The sequence below is a fragment of the Muscardinus avellanarius genome (genome assembly GCF_963383645.1).
Source record: "Muscardinus avellanarius genome assembly, chromosome: 1".
Lineage (NCBI taxonomy): Eukaryota > Metazoa > Chordata > Mammalia > Rodentia > Gliridae > Muscardinus > Muscardinus avellanarius.
The window spans coordinates 55,111,301-55,127,017 of record NC_137786.1 but is presented as its reverse complement, the minus strand read 5'-3'; positions in this window follow the sequence as shown (position 1 = coordinate 55,127,017).

Genomic DNA, 15,717 nt, shown 5'->3' with positions numbered 1-15,717 from the left:
ATTCTTTCCTATCCAAGTGGTAATTGGAGGAGGTTGGACCTTAGGGTGTCATCCTACAAGAATGGATAAATATAATTCCCAGTATATGACTATATGATATAGTTCCCAACTATATATCTTCCCCAACTCCTGCTCATGAACCCGCTTCCCAAAGTTGATATACAAAAGGTAGATGATGTATGTCTCATATATCTATTTATTCATATGATTATATAGGGGGGTGGGAAGTTGCTTATTACTCATCTAACTACTCTAGGGAGACAAGTTTAATAAATAACTTTCATCTAATTGGTTTGTGATAACCAGCAATCACAATTTTTATTCATTATACATTTAGCAAAAATATAATTTCACCATAACCATTATTCAGCTTCAGGGATATTATATAATGTGTGTATGCATATATATATATATATATATATATATATATATATATATATATACACATACACAATCTATGTGTATATATACATATTATACATATATATATATATTTTTTTTTTGTGTGTGTGGTACTAGGTATTGAACCAGGGGTATTCTACCTCTAAGCTACATCCTATCCCCCCCTCTTTTTTTATGTGTTACTGGTAATTGAACCTGGAGGAATCCTACCTCTAAGCTGCACCACCAGCCGTATTTTTTAATTCTTTATTTTGAAACAGGGCCTCACTAAGTTGCAGAGGGCCTCACTAAGTTGCTGAGGTTATCCTTGAACCTGCGACCCTCCTGTCTCAGCCTTCCAAGTACTGGGGTTGCAAGTGTGCACCACCACGCCCAGCCTATCCTAGCCCTTTTTATTTCTTGTGTTTTGAAACAGAGTCTCACCAAGTTGCTGAGGGTTGTTCTAAGTTGCTAAAGCTGGCTTCAGACCTGTGATCCTCCCAGCTCAGGCTCCCAAGTACTGGGATTACAGGTGTGCACTATCACTCCCGGCTCACAGCTGTAGATTTTATTCTAAGACTAGAAAAACACTTATAAAGGAAATCTGCATGCTCAGGCTAATGCTTACTTTACTCCCCCACCCCCTTTTAAAGTTCCTGGTTAGGTCACCAAGGGACAGAACTTGAATACATATCTTCCACAGGTTTTTGGCCTTGGCTTTCTTAAGTCTGCTTTCTTGACCTGAAATGCGAGATTGGCTTGCTAGAGTTGCTGTAACTGTATTACACAGTAAGCAGCTTAAACAACAGAAATGCATTGTCCCACAGTTCTGGGGGCACGAAGTCTAAGGTCAGGATGTTGGCAGGATCACGCTTCCTGTGCAGGCAGCACTTTATAAAGAAGGATGGGTTCCAGGCCTCACACTAAGGTTTTGGTAGTTCCTTGGCTGTGGCAACATCCAGAGATCCTCCAATTTTCACACAGTGTTCTCCATGTGTGTCCAAATTCCCTTTTTTATGAGGACATAAGTTATAGTGGATAACAGGCCCCCCATACTATAATATGACCTCATTTTAACTAGGCACCTGTACAATGTCTTCATTTCCAAATTAGGTTCCTTTCTGAGATACTAGAAGTTAAGACTCAGCTGATGTGGTGGTGTATACCTGAAATCCCAGTATTTGAGAGGCTGAGACAGGATAACAAGTTCATGGCCAGCCTCAGCTACTTAGTGAGGCCCTCCACAACTTAGTGAGACCCTGTTTCAAAATAAAGAATAAAAAAAAATAGGGCAGGGGGTGTAGCTTGGAGGTAGAATGCCTCTGGGTTCAATCCCCAGTACATAAAATAAAATAAAATAAAATAAAATAAAATAAAATAAAATAAAATAAAATAATAAAATCAGGCTGGGGATGTAGCTTGGAGGTAGAATGCCCCTAGGTTCAATCCCTACTAACACACACACACACACACACACACACACACACACACACATTAGGACTCTAACATATGAATTTAGGGGGTATATAATTTAATCCATAACAAATGCCTTTCTTCTTTTGTTCATCTAGAAATGTCTATATATTTTTCATGGCTCATGGCACCTCTGAGTTCTCCAAGGATTGCCAGTAATTTTCCTTCTTTCTTTCTTTCCTTCCTTCTTTCTTTCTTTTTTCTTCACTCAAGCCCTATTTTTTATTATTTATGATGATGATGATGATGATGATGTATTTTTTGGTGGTACTGGTGTACCTCCAGGCTACACTCCCAGACCTATTTTACATTTTTTTATTTGGAAACAGGGTCTCTTAAGCCAGCGAGGCTGGCTCCGAACCAGCGCAATCCTCCTGTCTCCGCTCCCAAGCGTGGGGATTACAAGCGTGCGCCACCATGCCCGGCCTATTTTTTATTTTAATTTCAAGACAGGGTCTTGCTAAGTTGTGAGGGCCTCATGAAGTTGCTGAGGTTGGCCTCGAACCTCTGATCCTTCAGTGTCAGCCTCCCAAGTCCTGGGATCACGGGTGTGCACCACCACACCTGCCTGGTACTTTTTCCTTTAGGCCCCCCAGGTGTTGCACTTGCTCTGTGGTGTTCCTTTACTTTCTAGCCTCTCTCCCGCTGTGTTTCAGTCTGTGTCCCAACACCCAATGCGCCAAAACCTTAGAGGAAGGAAGTTTTTCTTTTCCTATAAATCTGGAGATTTCAGTATATATATACTCAACTTTATTCAGGCAGCTAAGCGGGAGCTGGGGCCATAGGTCCTTTTAGGACATGATGGTGGGGAACAGAGAGAGAGCCAAAGATCAGAGAGAGAAGGTTAGAGCCAGACTCTGCAGCTGGGTGGGGCCAGGACACACACACACACACACACACACACACACACACACACACACTGTGCTCAGCCATGTCTTGTACCTTTTGCATCCAATCTGTAAAACACTCCACTGGAGTGTTACAGAGACCTGTCTGGCTGATTTTTGCACCTTTAACATCCAGCAGAATGCATGGCATATAATTAATGATAAATATTTGTAGGTTGGATGAGTGAGCTGAGTAGAGGTCAAGCTAGATCCCAAATGTCTGTTTCAAGAAGAGAAAAGAAGAGCACAGAAGAGCACAGAGAACTCGCCCACTCGGGTTCAGCATTGAAGAGAGCCCTGCTGTTTATTCCTTAACACAAAACTTTGTGTGTGTGTGTGTGTGTGGTACTGGGGATGGAATCCAGGGGCATTCTACCTCCCAGCTACACCCCAGCCCTATTTTTTATTCTTTATATTAAAAAAGGCTCACTGAGTTGCAGGGGCCTCACTAAGTAGTAGCTGGGGCTGTCTGTGACCCATGATCCTCCTGTCTCAGCCTCCCAAATGCTGAGTTACAAGCCAAATAAAACTTTTTAAATCTAGAGCTGGGTTTGGTGATGCAGGCCTATATTCCCAGTACTTAGGAGGCTGAGAGGAAGGATCACAGGTTTTAGATTAGCCTCAACAACTTAGTGAAACTCTGTTTCAACATAAGAAATAAAATAGGGATGGGAGTATAACTCAGTGGTTGAATGCCTCTGGATTCAATCTCCACCACCAAAAAATAAAATAAAATGAAATAAGTGGATCTAGATCTGTATCATCCAATAGTTAATACCAGCCACATGGAACTTTTTTTTGCAGGTCTGGGGATGGAACCCAGAGGCATTTGACCTCCAAGCTACAGCCCCTGCCCTATTTTTTATTCTTTTTTTTGAAACTGGGTCTCACAGAGTTGCAGAGGACCTCGCTAAGTAGCTGAGGCTGTCCACAAACCATGATCCTCCATTCTCAGCCTCCCAAATGCTGGGATTACAAGCGTGTGCCACCACGCCCAGCCACATGTGACTATTTAAATCAAATTAATTAACATTAAATGCAATGTAAAACTGAGTTCCTCAATCACACTAGTCATATGTTCAATAACCACATGTGACTATTAGCTAGATATTGAACAGCACAGATGGAGAAGCTGTCTATCATTTCATTAAGTCCTATTAGATGGTGCAAGTCTAGATAGTAACAGAAAGTGTGTGTGTATGGATTGAACCAGGGGCATTCTGCCTCTGAGTTACACCCCCAACCCTACTTTATTTTTTATTTAGAAACAAGGTCTTGCTAAGATGTGGAGGGAGGGCCTCACTAATTTGCTGAGACTGGCCATGAACCTGCAATCCTCCTCAGCCTTACTAGAACTGGAATTACAGGTGTGTGTCACCATGCCCCACAGTAACATAGTTTTGAGGAGACAATCTTTTCTCAAAGACACACAATATGAGCCGGGCGTGGTGGTGCACGCTTGTAATCCCCACACTTGGGAGGCGGAGACAGGAGGATCGAAGCCAACCGCACTGGCTTAAGAGCCCCTGTTTCCAAATTTTAAAAAAGTATAAAATTAGGTGTAGGAGTGTAGCCTGGAGGTAGAAGGGTTTCCAGGAACCCAAGTACAAAAAAAAAAAAAAAAAAAAAAAGACACACAATATGAGAATTGACTTAACAATATTAATTAATCCTGCCATAGAAGACAGATGTCCATGTTTGGTGTTGGCAAAAAATAACAAACACATTAGCTGTCTGATCTTAAGGAACTCACCGTTTGTTACTTCAGTAAATGTGTCTGAAAATATTTTGCTGAAGACAATTTGGTCACTTAAAATATCATCCACCAAAGTGAACAAAAATAAAGAAAGGTTGGACAATGTCTCAGCAATGATAATCCAGGAAGTCTGAGTCACTGTCTCTTTCATTATTGGATTATTAAATGAACACAAAAATGAAAGTGAAAATAGACTCCATCTCTCTACACACCTGGCACAGCTGCAGCTGTCCACACGCCGGATGAACAGTGTCAGAGATGGAGCCGGCCACACTGTGACTGGACGCACAGGTTCTGAGTCGTCTTAGACTCACACAGGTTATTATTTAGCCATGTTATAGTTTCTTGTGGCTCACAATTAAATCAAACTAAATCACTTTCTTTTAAGCCGGGGATGGTGGCACACGCTTGTAATCCCCACGCTTGGGAGGCAGAGACAGGAGGATCGTGCAGGTTTGAAGCCAGCCGCGCGCTGGCTTAGGAGACCCTGTTTCCAAAATAACATGTAAATGTAAATATAGGTCTGGGAGTGTAGCCCGGAGGTAGAAGGGCTTCACCCCAGTACCACCAAAAAAAAAAAAAAAAAAAAAAATCACTTTCTTTTAGTTGAGAAAGTGCCTCAGCAACATCTTCACTCAAACATTCAGGCCGGGCAGGACCCAGATTTGGTGGAAATCTGTGAGAAGAATGACTTTCCAGGGACACATGGCAAAGCCCCCTCAGACCATAAAGACCACCGGTCACCTCACTGTCGCAGGGAGTAAGTGTGCAGACACTCAGATGATCAAGTTGAATTTCAGAATGGAAATAGCAACTAATTTTCAGATAGGCTAAAAATACAAAGAGCACTGGTGCCATGAAGAGAAACCACTCAGCGTGGAGGACAGCTACCTTTCATGAAGCATACATTCAAAGGCATATTTACAGAAATATTCTGATCCTTTTCAAAAGTTCTTCTATAGTCAACCACTAAGCCAAGCATGAGAGGGAGGGATGGGGAGGGAGTGGGGTGGGGACTGGATGGGGCTGGCTGGGTGATGTGCGCATTTACGTCTACACAAGTTTTTTGCTTCGTTATGATGTATAAATACAATGCACCAATAAAAAATTTAAACAAAAAAATTTGAAGGAAAAAGTACTTCTTTAAAGATCATATTTTGTCTTGAATTATACACAATAACTGCTTTCAGACTTCTAGTCTAGTTGCTGGTGGCCAAATATTTGCTATCATTTCTGATAATGACTGCCTCAAGATCACCTTTTTTCCTTAAATTTTTTAAAACACAACAATTGCCAGGTGTGGTGTTGCACATCTTTAACTCTAGTGTTTGGGAGGCTGAGACAGGAGGATCTCAAGTTTGAGATCAACCTCAGCAACTTAGCAAGACCCTGTATCCAAAAGACAGATACCTAACATAGGGCTGGGGTAGAGCTCAGAGGTAGAGTGCTCTTGCATTAAATCCCCAGCACCACACACACAAAAAGAAAAAAGAAAAAGAAACGAGGAACAAAAAAGAGAGACGAAAAGAAACAACAGTTGCTGGGCACGGTGGCACACATCTGTAATCCCCATACTTGAGAGGCTGAGAAAGGAGGATCACAGGTTTGTGATCAGCCTCAACAACTTAGTGATTCCCTCAGCAACTTAGACTGTTTCAAAAGTAATAAAATAGGGCAGGAGGTGCAACTCAGAGGTGGAATGCCTCTGGGTTCAATCCCCAGTAACACACACATACACACACACACACACACACACCAATATTTTAGTATTCATCAGGTCTTTTTTTATATCTAACAGAATTTTAAACAAACTAGACAACATAGCTCTAAAATTGTGTAGAATTAAATATCTAGATTAATTTTTATTATTATAAAAGACTTCTTTTAAAAGATTTTCAGAATGATGGAAAAACTTAATCTTTTTGTGGCTGATCAAAATAAAAGGTGCTCAGTGACTATGAAATACAAATAAATGAACATTTAATTTTTCCTACTGTACAAATCTTATGGAACATTTCTTTTTTTAAAGTAACAACACACACACAAAAGTAACAACACAATATTATTTTATAATAAATGCTTGATAGATAAAATTTGTAGCTTGTTAGTAGCATCTCTAAAGCAGTAGCACAAATAATATTAGAAAATGAGAAGGATGTCATACAGCTGCATATCTTCCTCTCAACATAGCAGCAAGAAAATTTTCAAAAAAATTTAGGTAGCTGGGCATGGTGGCACACGCTTGTAATCCACACGCTTGTAATCCCCACGCTTGGGAGGCTGAGACAGGAGGATCGCACAGGTTCGAAGCCAGCCTCAGCTACTTAGTGAGACCCTGTTTCCAAATAAAATATAAAATAGGTCTGGGAGTATTGCCCAGAGGTAGAAAGCCTCTGGATTCCAACCCCAGTACCACACACACAAAAAAAAGTTTAGGTGGAAAGGCTCATGTTCTATGCCCTGATTATCAACAGTTGTCTGATCAGTATATAACACTTGAAAAATGTAACCAGTTACATTCAGTTTGGTTTTTAAGTGAAAAATGGGATCACTAAAACAGTTTGGTTTTTCCCCTTTGTTCCCAAAGGTAAGGACGGTGCCGAGTCGTGATGAAGCTGAGGAAAGAGAGCAGATGGGGTTTTTGGCAAACATTGCGTGTGTCTGACTGCTGGCAGCAGGAACTGGCTGGCGCGGCAGCATACGGAGCACATAATACTTCAGTCAATTAAGAAGCGCCTGTCCAGGCTTTGCCAGGCAAAAGATAACTTAACTACTTTACCTTAAAGCCGAGAGAGCTTTTATAACCTCGTATGGAGCCATGCAGCTAATTCAGGATTCACTTTGGACAGCTCGCTGAGGTCCATTTTCCAGTGCACGCCTAGAAATATTGTTAACGCAAGATGCCACTGTTCGGCATGATGGTATGCTGAGCAGCATGTGTGTGACGTGTTCATTCATCCAGAAACACGGATTGAACTCAAAGGGTGAGTGCCTTAACATGTCTATGCCAAGCCTTTTGTTTTCAAAGGTGATTATGCGGCAAGGCAGCGGGGGCTCCTGTCAGTGCCCAGAACTCTTCCTCCTACACTTCTCTCCCTGGAATGTATCACTTTCTTCTTATTCTTCTCTTCAGAGTAAAAGCCAAAGTTGCCCTTGTGATGGCTGAAAGGACGGAACAAACACACTTCCCTTATGTGGCTGACATTATCATCTTTCCCCTGTCTTTCTGCTTTCTCTCCAGCTCCCTCCTCCTGCAGGAGGTGAAATGTAAATTCCATTGTATGGAAACAAAGGTTCTTTCCGCAGCCTCAGAACCTACTGTGTATCTTGTAGCCAGGGTGGATATAAAAGAGGCTCCAGCTGGCTGTGGTGGCGGACGCCTATAATCCCAGTAGTTGGGAGGCTGAGATAGGAGGATCACAGATGGCAGGCCAGCCTCAGCAATTTAGCAGCACTCTCAGCAACTTAGTGAGCCTGTTTCAAAACAAACAAACAAACAAACAAACAAACCAAAAAATAAATAAGTAAGGCTGGGGGTATAACTTGGAAATAGAATGCCCCTGAGTTTCATCCGCAGCACCAAAGGTGGGATGGGAGGAAGATGTTTCCATCAAGAGTTCCCAACAGTTCTTTTTAAAAATGGTACTTCTGAGCCAGGCGTGGTGGCGCACGCTTGTAATCCCTGCGCTTGGCAGGCTGGGACAGGAGGATCGCACAGGTTCAAAGCCAGCCTCAGCTACTTAGTGAGGCTCTCAGCAGCTTGGTGAGACCCTGTTTCCAAATAAAGTATAAAATAGGTCTGGGAGTATAGCCCGGAGGTAGGAAAGCTCCTGGGTTCCACCCCTAGAACCACACACACACACACAAAATGGTACTTTTGTAATTTGGTTAAGTTAATGAACAGCCTATTCTCAAAAAAAAAGAGACTAAGTAATACAGGTGACTAAATGAGAATAAATAAGTTTGTACTAAATCACATGGTACAAATTTTAAACGCCAAAGAATGGGAACTCAGGAAGGCAGGTTGAGGACTGTCCCCTTGTACCTGGTCTCCCCATGACATTAATAAATGGAACACCTTCAAATCTTTGTCTCTGTCTCACTTCTTTCTCCCAACTACCAGGGGCACATTTCTAAATGCTCCACACTAAGCAAGTGCAATACAGGATTCATTATTCCTGACTTAGATTCCTGGCATGGCCACCTTTGCCTCAACCCCACCCAGAACCTCTGCAGTCAGCCCTGACCCCTCTCCACACTGCGTCTTCCTTGCCTGATATTTCCCATGTGTGTCTTGGACATAGATCGCCCTTCTCTAAATCCCCATTTCTAGGACTTTCGCTGGTGGTGCCAATGCTATCCGTACACTAGGTTGTTCCAACAGCTTTCTATCCGCTGCTCCATCTCCATGCTCTGGACTCTCACCACTGCACCCCATCAGCTTTACACACTGCACAGCGATCTAAGAGTCACACCACCCCTGCACTCACTCACCCCCACAGGAAGGGGCTGCATGGTGTCCAGGGCCCTGCTTGCTACAGGCCCTTCTCAAGGGTCCCTCTGGGTGCTCAGCAGGCTGAAGGGAGGAGGGAGGAAGGTGCTCTCCCATCTACCAAATCTAACAAGTTCCAGGGCATGTTAACCAGGCGGGATCCGAGGGAGGAGTGAGGCTGGAGGAGGGGCTCCTGGGCGCCCAGGCTGCACACCAGCCCCACCGAGTGGTGCTGGAGGAGCAGAGAGAGGAGAAGCACAGGTGGAACCCAGGCTGCTTGTATTCCTTTTCTATTGCTGCTACTACAGGCTTGGAGGTTGGAACCGCACACATGTATCATCTGGCAGTTTCCTCCGGTGAGGAGTCTTGGCATGTCTGGGCTGCGGTGAGGATGTTGGCTGGGCCACAGGCTCATCCAATTTGGGAGCAGCTGCTAATCACACTCAGATTGTCTTGGCAGCTATGGGGCTGAGGCCCTCAGCTCCTAGAGGCTGCCCTTCCCTCCACAGGCAGTTCTCAGGATGGTTGCCTCTTCACTCTCACAGGAGAACATTTACCGTGTAGGTCTTTCTTTCAGAGAACTGGACTCATTCACTCCATCTTCACGTGTGTCTTTAACTTGGTAGCTCCCCCATTTCATTACTCCTTCTTTGGTTCTAACTACACAATCACATTATGGAGGGCACAGTTTTCTTCCTCTGGGTGGGGGGACAGGTGCTGCAACTTGAATGATTACTACTGTTGTGGTTTGAATCTGGAATGTTCTCCCACAGGCTCACGTGTTGAAGGATTGGTCCTCAAAGCAGCTGTGTTCACAGGGGCTTTTAGGAAGTGACTGATCCTGTGGCTCTGACCACATCAGTGGGTTCAGCCATTGGTGGGGTTGGAGTTGAGGGGACCTTGGGAGGTGGTGGAGAATGGAGGAGGTAGGTACTAGCCTGAGGAAGCAGGCCACTGGGGCGTGCCCTGGAAGGGTAGAGCCTGTCCCCTGTCCCCTCCTCTTTCTTTTCTCATGTCATACCCTCCTGCCACCATGTTCTGCCCTACAGAATCAGTGGGACCAAGCAAATGGACTGAAACCTCTGAAACCATGAGTCAAAGTAATTCTTTTCTCCTCTAACCAACTAATGCAACTCTCATCTGTTAACCTGCCAGCTAGGTATATTGCTATCCCTGTTTCACAGATGAGGCCCAGAAGCACCAGCAAACTTGCCTCAGGTCACGTAAGCAGGACTACATGAGCGGTAGACCTAGATCCCAAGAGAACTGGATGAGGACAATTGGGCGGCCTATGTCCCGTTCATGGTGACCCGGAGTCAAAAAGAATGCAGGAGGAGGAACACCTGGAGATGGAACAGAAGTTGACTTTATCTGTGCAAAAGTGGAGCATCTGGGGAGAGGGCGGCAAGAGTCAGGATATCTATCAGTCTGGAGTTTTCTCTACAGTGTGACTAAATGTCTAGAATCTGCCATCCAAACAGGATCTATGTGCCAGAGATCATGAGATCAGATCTGTTGTTAGGATCTTGTTTAAATGGAGGGCCCATGAGTGTGACCCCTTTGGAGTAAGAGGGAGAGAATCAAACACAAAACTCAACCCACAGTTCCAGGCACCTGGATGAAAAACAGAAGGCATGCACATCATAGTGTGGAAGACAGAGTGAGAAAGAGCAGCTACCTCATCTACTTGTAGAATGAGAATTCAGGAAGATCTCAGCAGACAGGAATGATAAACCCCGGAGTGCAAAGCAGAATTCAGTAACAATAAATACAAAGTTCTGCCTTTGAATTTGACCATCATTTAAAAAAATTACAGTAAAAATGCCTAATAGTGAATTTATTTTCTTATCAATGTTTAAGTGCACAATTTCAGTAGTATCTCTGTAGTGATGTGCATCTAAACTTTCCTTTTTTTTTTTTTTTTTTTTTGGCAGTACTAGGGATGGAACCCAGGGGCATTCTACCTCTGAGCTATACCTCCATCCCTATTTTTTTATTCTTTATTTTGAAACAGGGTTTCACTAAGTTGCTAAGAGCCTAAGTAACTGAGGCTGGTTTTGAACCTGCGCAATCCTCCTGTCTCTGCCTCCCAAGCACTGGGATTACAAGCTTGCGCCACCACGCCTGGCTAAACTTTTCCATCTTGCAACACTACAACTCTCTATCCAGTGAACCCTAATCCCCCTCCTGCCTTCCCCCAGCTCTTGATAACTACCTCACTGCTACTGTTCCTGTTTTGATATGCGTGGAATCACACAGCATCTGTCCTTGGCTAACTGTTCACTTCATGGGGCATCCTTGAAGTTCATCCATGTTATGGCATGTGGCAACATTTCTGTATGTTTTAAGGCTGGATCATACTCTTCTGTGTATGTTTGTTGTGTTTTTTTATTCATCTATTCACGGACATGAACACACGGGTTGCTTACTTTCTTCTCTTAGCTTACTGTGAATAATTTTATAATGAACATGGATATGCAAATATTTCCTTGAAATTCTATTTTGAATATATGTCCAGAAGTAAAATTGGTGGATATTAATTCTATTTTTAATTTTTTGAGGAGGCTTCATATTGTTTTCTATAATGGCTTTTCCATGTTACATTCTCATCAACAATAGACCAGGATTTCAACTGCTCTGTATCCTCTCCAATGTTACTGGGTTTTTTTTTTTTTTTTTTTTTTTTGGTGGTCCTGGGGTTCCTGGAAACCCTTCTACCTCCAGGCTACACTCCCAGACCTATTATATTTTTTTATTTGGAAACAGGGTCTCTTAAGCCAGCGTGCGCGGCTGGCTTCGAACCTGTGTGATCCTCCTGTCTCTGCCTCCCAAGCGCAGGGATTTCAAGCGTGCGCCACCACGCCTGGCTTTTTTTTTTTTTTTTTTTTTTTTTTGGTGCTGGGGATTGAGCCTGGGGCAGTCTACCTCTGAACTATACCCTCAGCCCAATTTTTATTCTTTTTATTTTGAAACAGGAACTCATTGAGTTGCCTCACTAAGTAGCTAAGGCTGTCCACAAACCTGGATCCTCCTGTCTCAGCCTCCCAAGTACTAGGATTACAAGCATGCATCACCATGCCTAGCTCAGTTTCTGTTTTTTTTTTTTTTTTTTCAGGTCTGGGGTCTGGGGATGGAACCCAGGGGCATTTGACCTCTGAGCTACACCCCCTGCCCTATTTTTTTTTTATTCTTTATTTTGAAACAGGGTCTGAGTTGTAGAGGGCCTCACTAAATAGCTGAGGCTGGCTGTAAACCTGGATCCTCCGGTCTCAGCCTCCCAAATGCTGGGATTTACAAGCATGTGCCACCACAGCTGGCTGCTTATAAAACATGTTAATAATATGAAGACAAACCACTCAATTTAGAAATAAGCAGATTTTTACCATAATTTTCACCTGAACATATACAAATCAACACATGGGATCATGCAAACTAAAACTACAAAGAATTCCTATTACTTATAAACATTAGGGATTATAAATTTCCCCTAAATATAGCTATAGCAACATCTTACCAATTTTGCTACATGGTATTTCCCAATATTTCCTAATTCCACCTTTGATTTCTTTTCTGGTACCGCAGTCATGTGACAGTGTATTCCTTAATTTCCATGTTTCCTATTGAATGGCCATGTGTGTGTGGAGACTCTTCTGAACTCTGCTGTCCCATGGATCGACCCAGTGTCTGGAAGTCATGAGTTTCCCAGTCTTGTTGATGGGAATAGCCATTATTATGTGTGCACAGGGCCCCCGACCTGCACGTGCAGGTCACTGTTACCTCTAGTCCTTTCAGACAATTCTTGGCTGGCTTTGGAGACATTCCTCATGCATGTGTGTGGATCAGAGCTCCGTGGAATGCAGAGCGGAGCCCCCTGCGTGCAGGTCTCTTCTCCATTACTCTGTCCTATGAACTTGACCCTTGGTTTCCCTGGACACCTAGCTTCTCCCTGTCGTGGCAGTCCGCCAGGCTCTGCCTGGGCTCCCCCTTCCTACTCTATGACTTGCACATTTTCTCAAGGTAGTAATCTGGCAGCAGTCAAAGGGCTTACCTTTTCTCTTCCTGTCATTCAATATTATCTGGTGTCAATATTTTGAAAGTCATTGGTTATGTATTTTGCCTGGTTTTATTTCAAGAGAAGGATAAATCTACGATGGCCTGAAAATTAATGCAAAAAAATTTACAATGAGCCAGGCCTTCTGGTACATACATATAATCCTGGTACCTGGGAGTTTGAGAGAGGAGGATGGCAAGTTTGAGGCCAGTCTCAGCAACTTACAGCAAACTTTGGGAACTTGGCAAGATTTTTTTTTTTTTCCCAGTACTGAGCATGGGACCCAGGAGCCTTCTACTTCTGAGCTACATCCTCAGCTTTATTTTTTATTCTTTAGTTTGAAACAGGGTTTCATTAAGTTTTGGAGGGCCTCACTAAGTAGATGAGGCTGGCTGTGAACCTGCAATCCTTCTTTCTCAGCCTCCCAAGTACTAGGATTACAAGCCTGCACCACCATGCCTGGCCTCTTTTTTTTTTTTTAAAAGGTGTTTTTTAGAGGTAAAACAACTGTGAGTCCAATCTCTAGTACCAAAAGGAAAAAAAGAAAAAAGAAATGAAATTTACCCTGAAGTATATAAATAAAAACAAAAAACAGGACCAAAATATCATCCTCTACTACAGCTCTTCTGTTATTCCCAGACCATAAGCATCAGCACCACCTGAGAACTTGCTAGAAATGTAAATAATTGGGCCTCAATCTAGACTTCCTGAATGCAAAGCCCTGTGGGTGGGGCCCAGCAAGCCTTCCAGGTAACTGTGATATATGCTAAAGCTGGAGAATCACTGCTATAAGATAGTAGGATATACACAAAGTTTTATTTATAAAGGTAATATTACAAAAAAGCAAATATAAAAAATTGATAATGGGAAGAATTTAGATGAGTGTTCACTCTAAAATTTACAACTTTGCTGAAAAAAAAAATGATATAGAGGAACAGAAAGTAGGACAAAATACCTTGATAGAGATCTCAGAAACAGTCCTGTGTGTGCATAGCCACTTGATATAAAGTTTGCACCACAGATGAATAATTAGGCTTGTTTAGTTGATGTGCAGAAAACACAGAGGCTGTATCCCTGCCTTACATATTATACAGTGGTGGACAAAAAGGGCTTAAGGTCTAAATGACAACAGAGAATCTATGTAGCTAATACAAATAAACCGGGAGAAGTCTTTTTTTTTTTTCTTTTGGTGTTGCTGGGGATGAAACCCAGGGCTGTTCTACCTCTGAGCTATACCTCTAGCCCTATTTTATTTTATTTTTTTAATTTTGAAACAGGGTCTCACTAAGTCGCTGCAGGCCTCCATAAATCACTGAGACTAGCCTCAAACCTGCAATCCAGTCTCAGATTACCAGGTAAGGAGATTATAGGTTTCCACTAGCTTGCCCAGCTGAAAAGACTTTAAGAATAATGAAGCAAAAATGACAAGTTTGTTCATATCCATAGTGTTTCCTTTAAACAAAAACACCACCATAAACAAAGGTAACTTACAGTTGAGAGATGTCTGCAAGGTCTAATACCTGGAGAATGCAAGAACATCCAGGCATTGGTCTCCAGGAAAAAAAAAAAAAAAAAGCAAACGAGTAAAAAGAGGGCATTTAAGGAATGCTACACATAAGGGGTATCATGTATATGTATCTGTCACACCATCCAGTAATCAGAGAAATTAAGTTAGGCAGACATCAAAATACAATGTTATATTCATCAAACATGTAAAAACTGCAGTCACATATTTTTTTGTAAATAAATTCCCATCTAGCTAGCTAAGAGTACAAACTAGGGTTGACTTTCAGGAGCGTGATGCAGCAGTACTTAGGGAGATTAAGTCGTATCTTAACATATGTGTCTATGACCTAGCACCTGTCTCCTGTACTGCGTTCTAGAGACATTTTCACACAGGTCCATAATAGGAACCAAATGAACAGTCTTCACTGTGTCATCTGTGGCAGGGGACAAACTACTGCATTGACTTATATAAAACCCACATGTAATGCTAAATATTCATTTTCTGTAGTTATCATTATTCACTCAAAATTCTAAAATGGAATTTTCTATAAGCAGTTAAAATTAGCCAATATGAATTGTTTTTCTTGAGATAAATTTAATTGTGCCTGGAGGTCATCTTCTATATCCATTCTTATTATTTTACTAATTACACATATTCTGTTCCTTTCTAAGTGGTTTCAGTATTATTTCTTGGATCTTGAATTTGAGATTCATCATTTTGTTGGAGCATGTCCCCTGGCAGTTCTTATGAAGAGGTAAACTTTGTGTCCTTTTATTCTCAAAACTGTCATTAGTTTGCCCCCTACTTGGATATCTTTCAAGTTTGGACATACTGCTTTACTGTCTCCTTCCATCCCAAATTGTTGGTGTAAATTCTGGTGTCTGTCTGATTCTATTTTTGCGGTAATTTCCTTCACAGTTTGGAATCTTTTAGAATGTTCCTCCTACCTAATCTCACATTTCATGAAGATAATGTATACTACTGTTGGTGCACACCTGTAATCTCAGTACTTGGAAGGTTGAGACAAAAGAATTGCAGGTTTGAGGCCAGCCTCAGCAACTTAGTAAGACCCCGTTTCAAAATAAAAATATAGCCGGGCATGGTGGTGCATACTTGTAATACCTGCGCTTGGGAGATGGAGACAGGAGGATTGCGCAGGTTCAAAGCCAG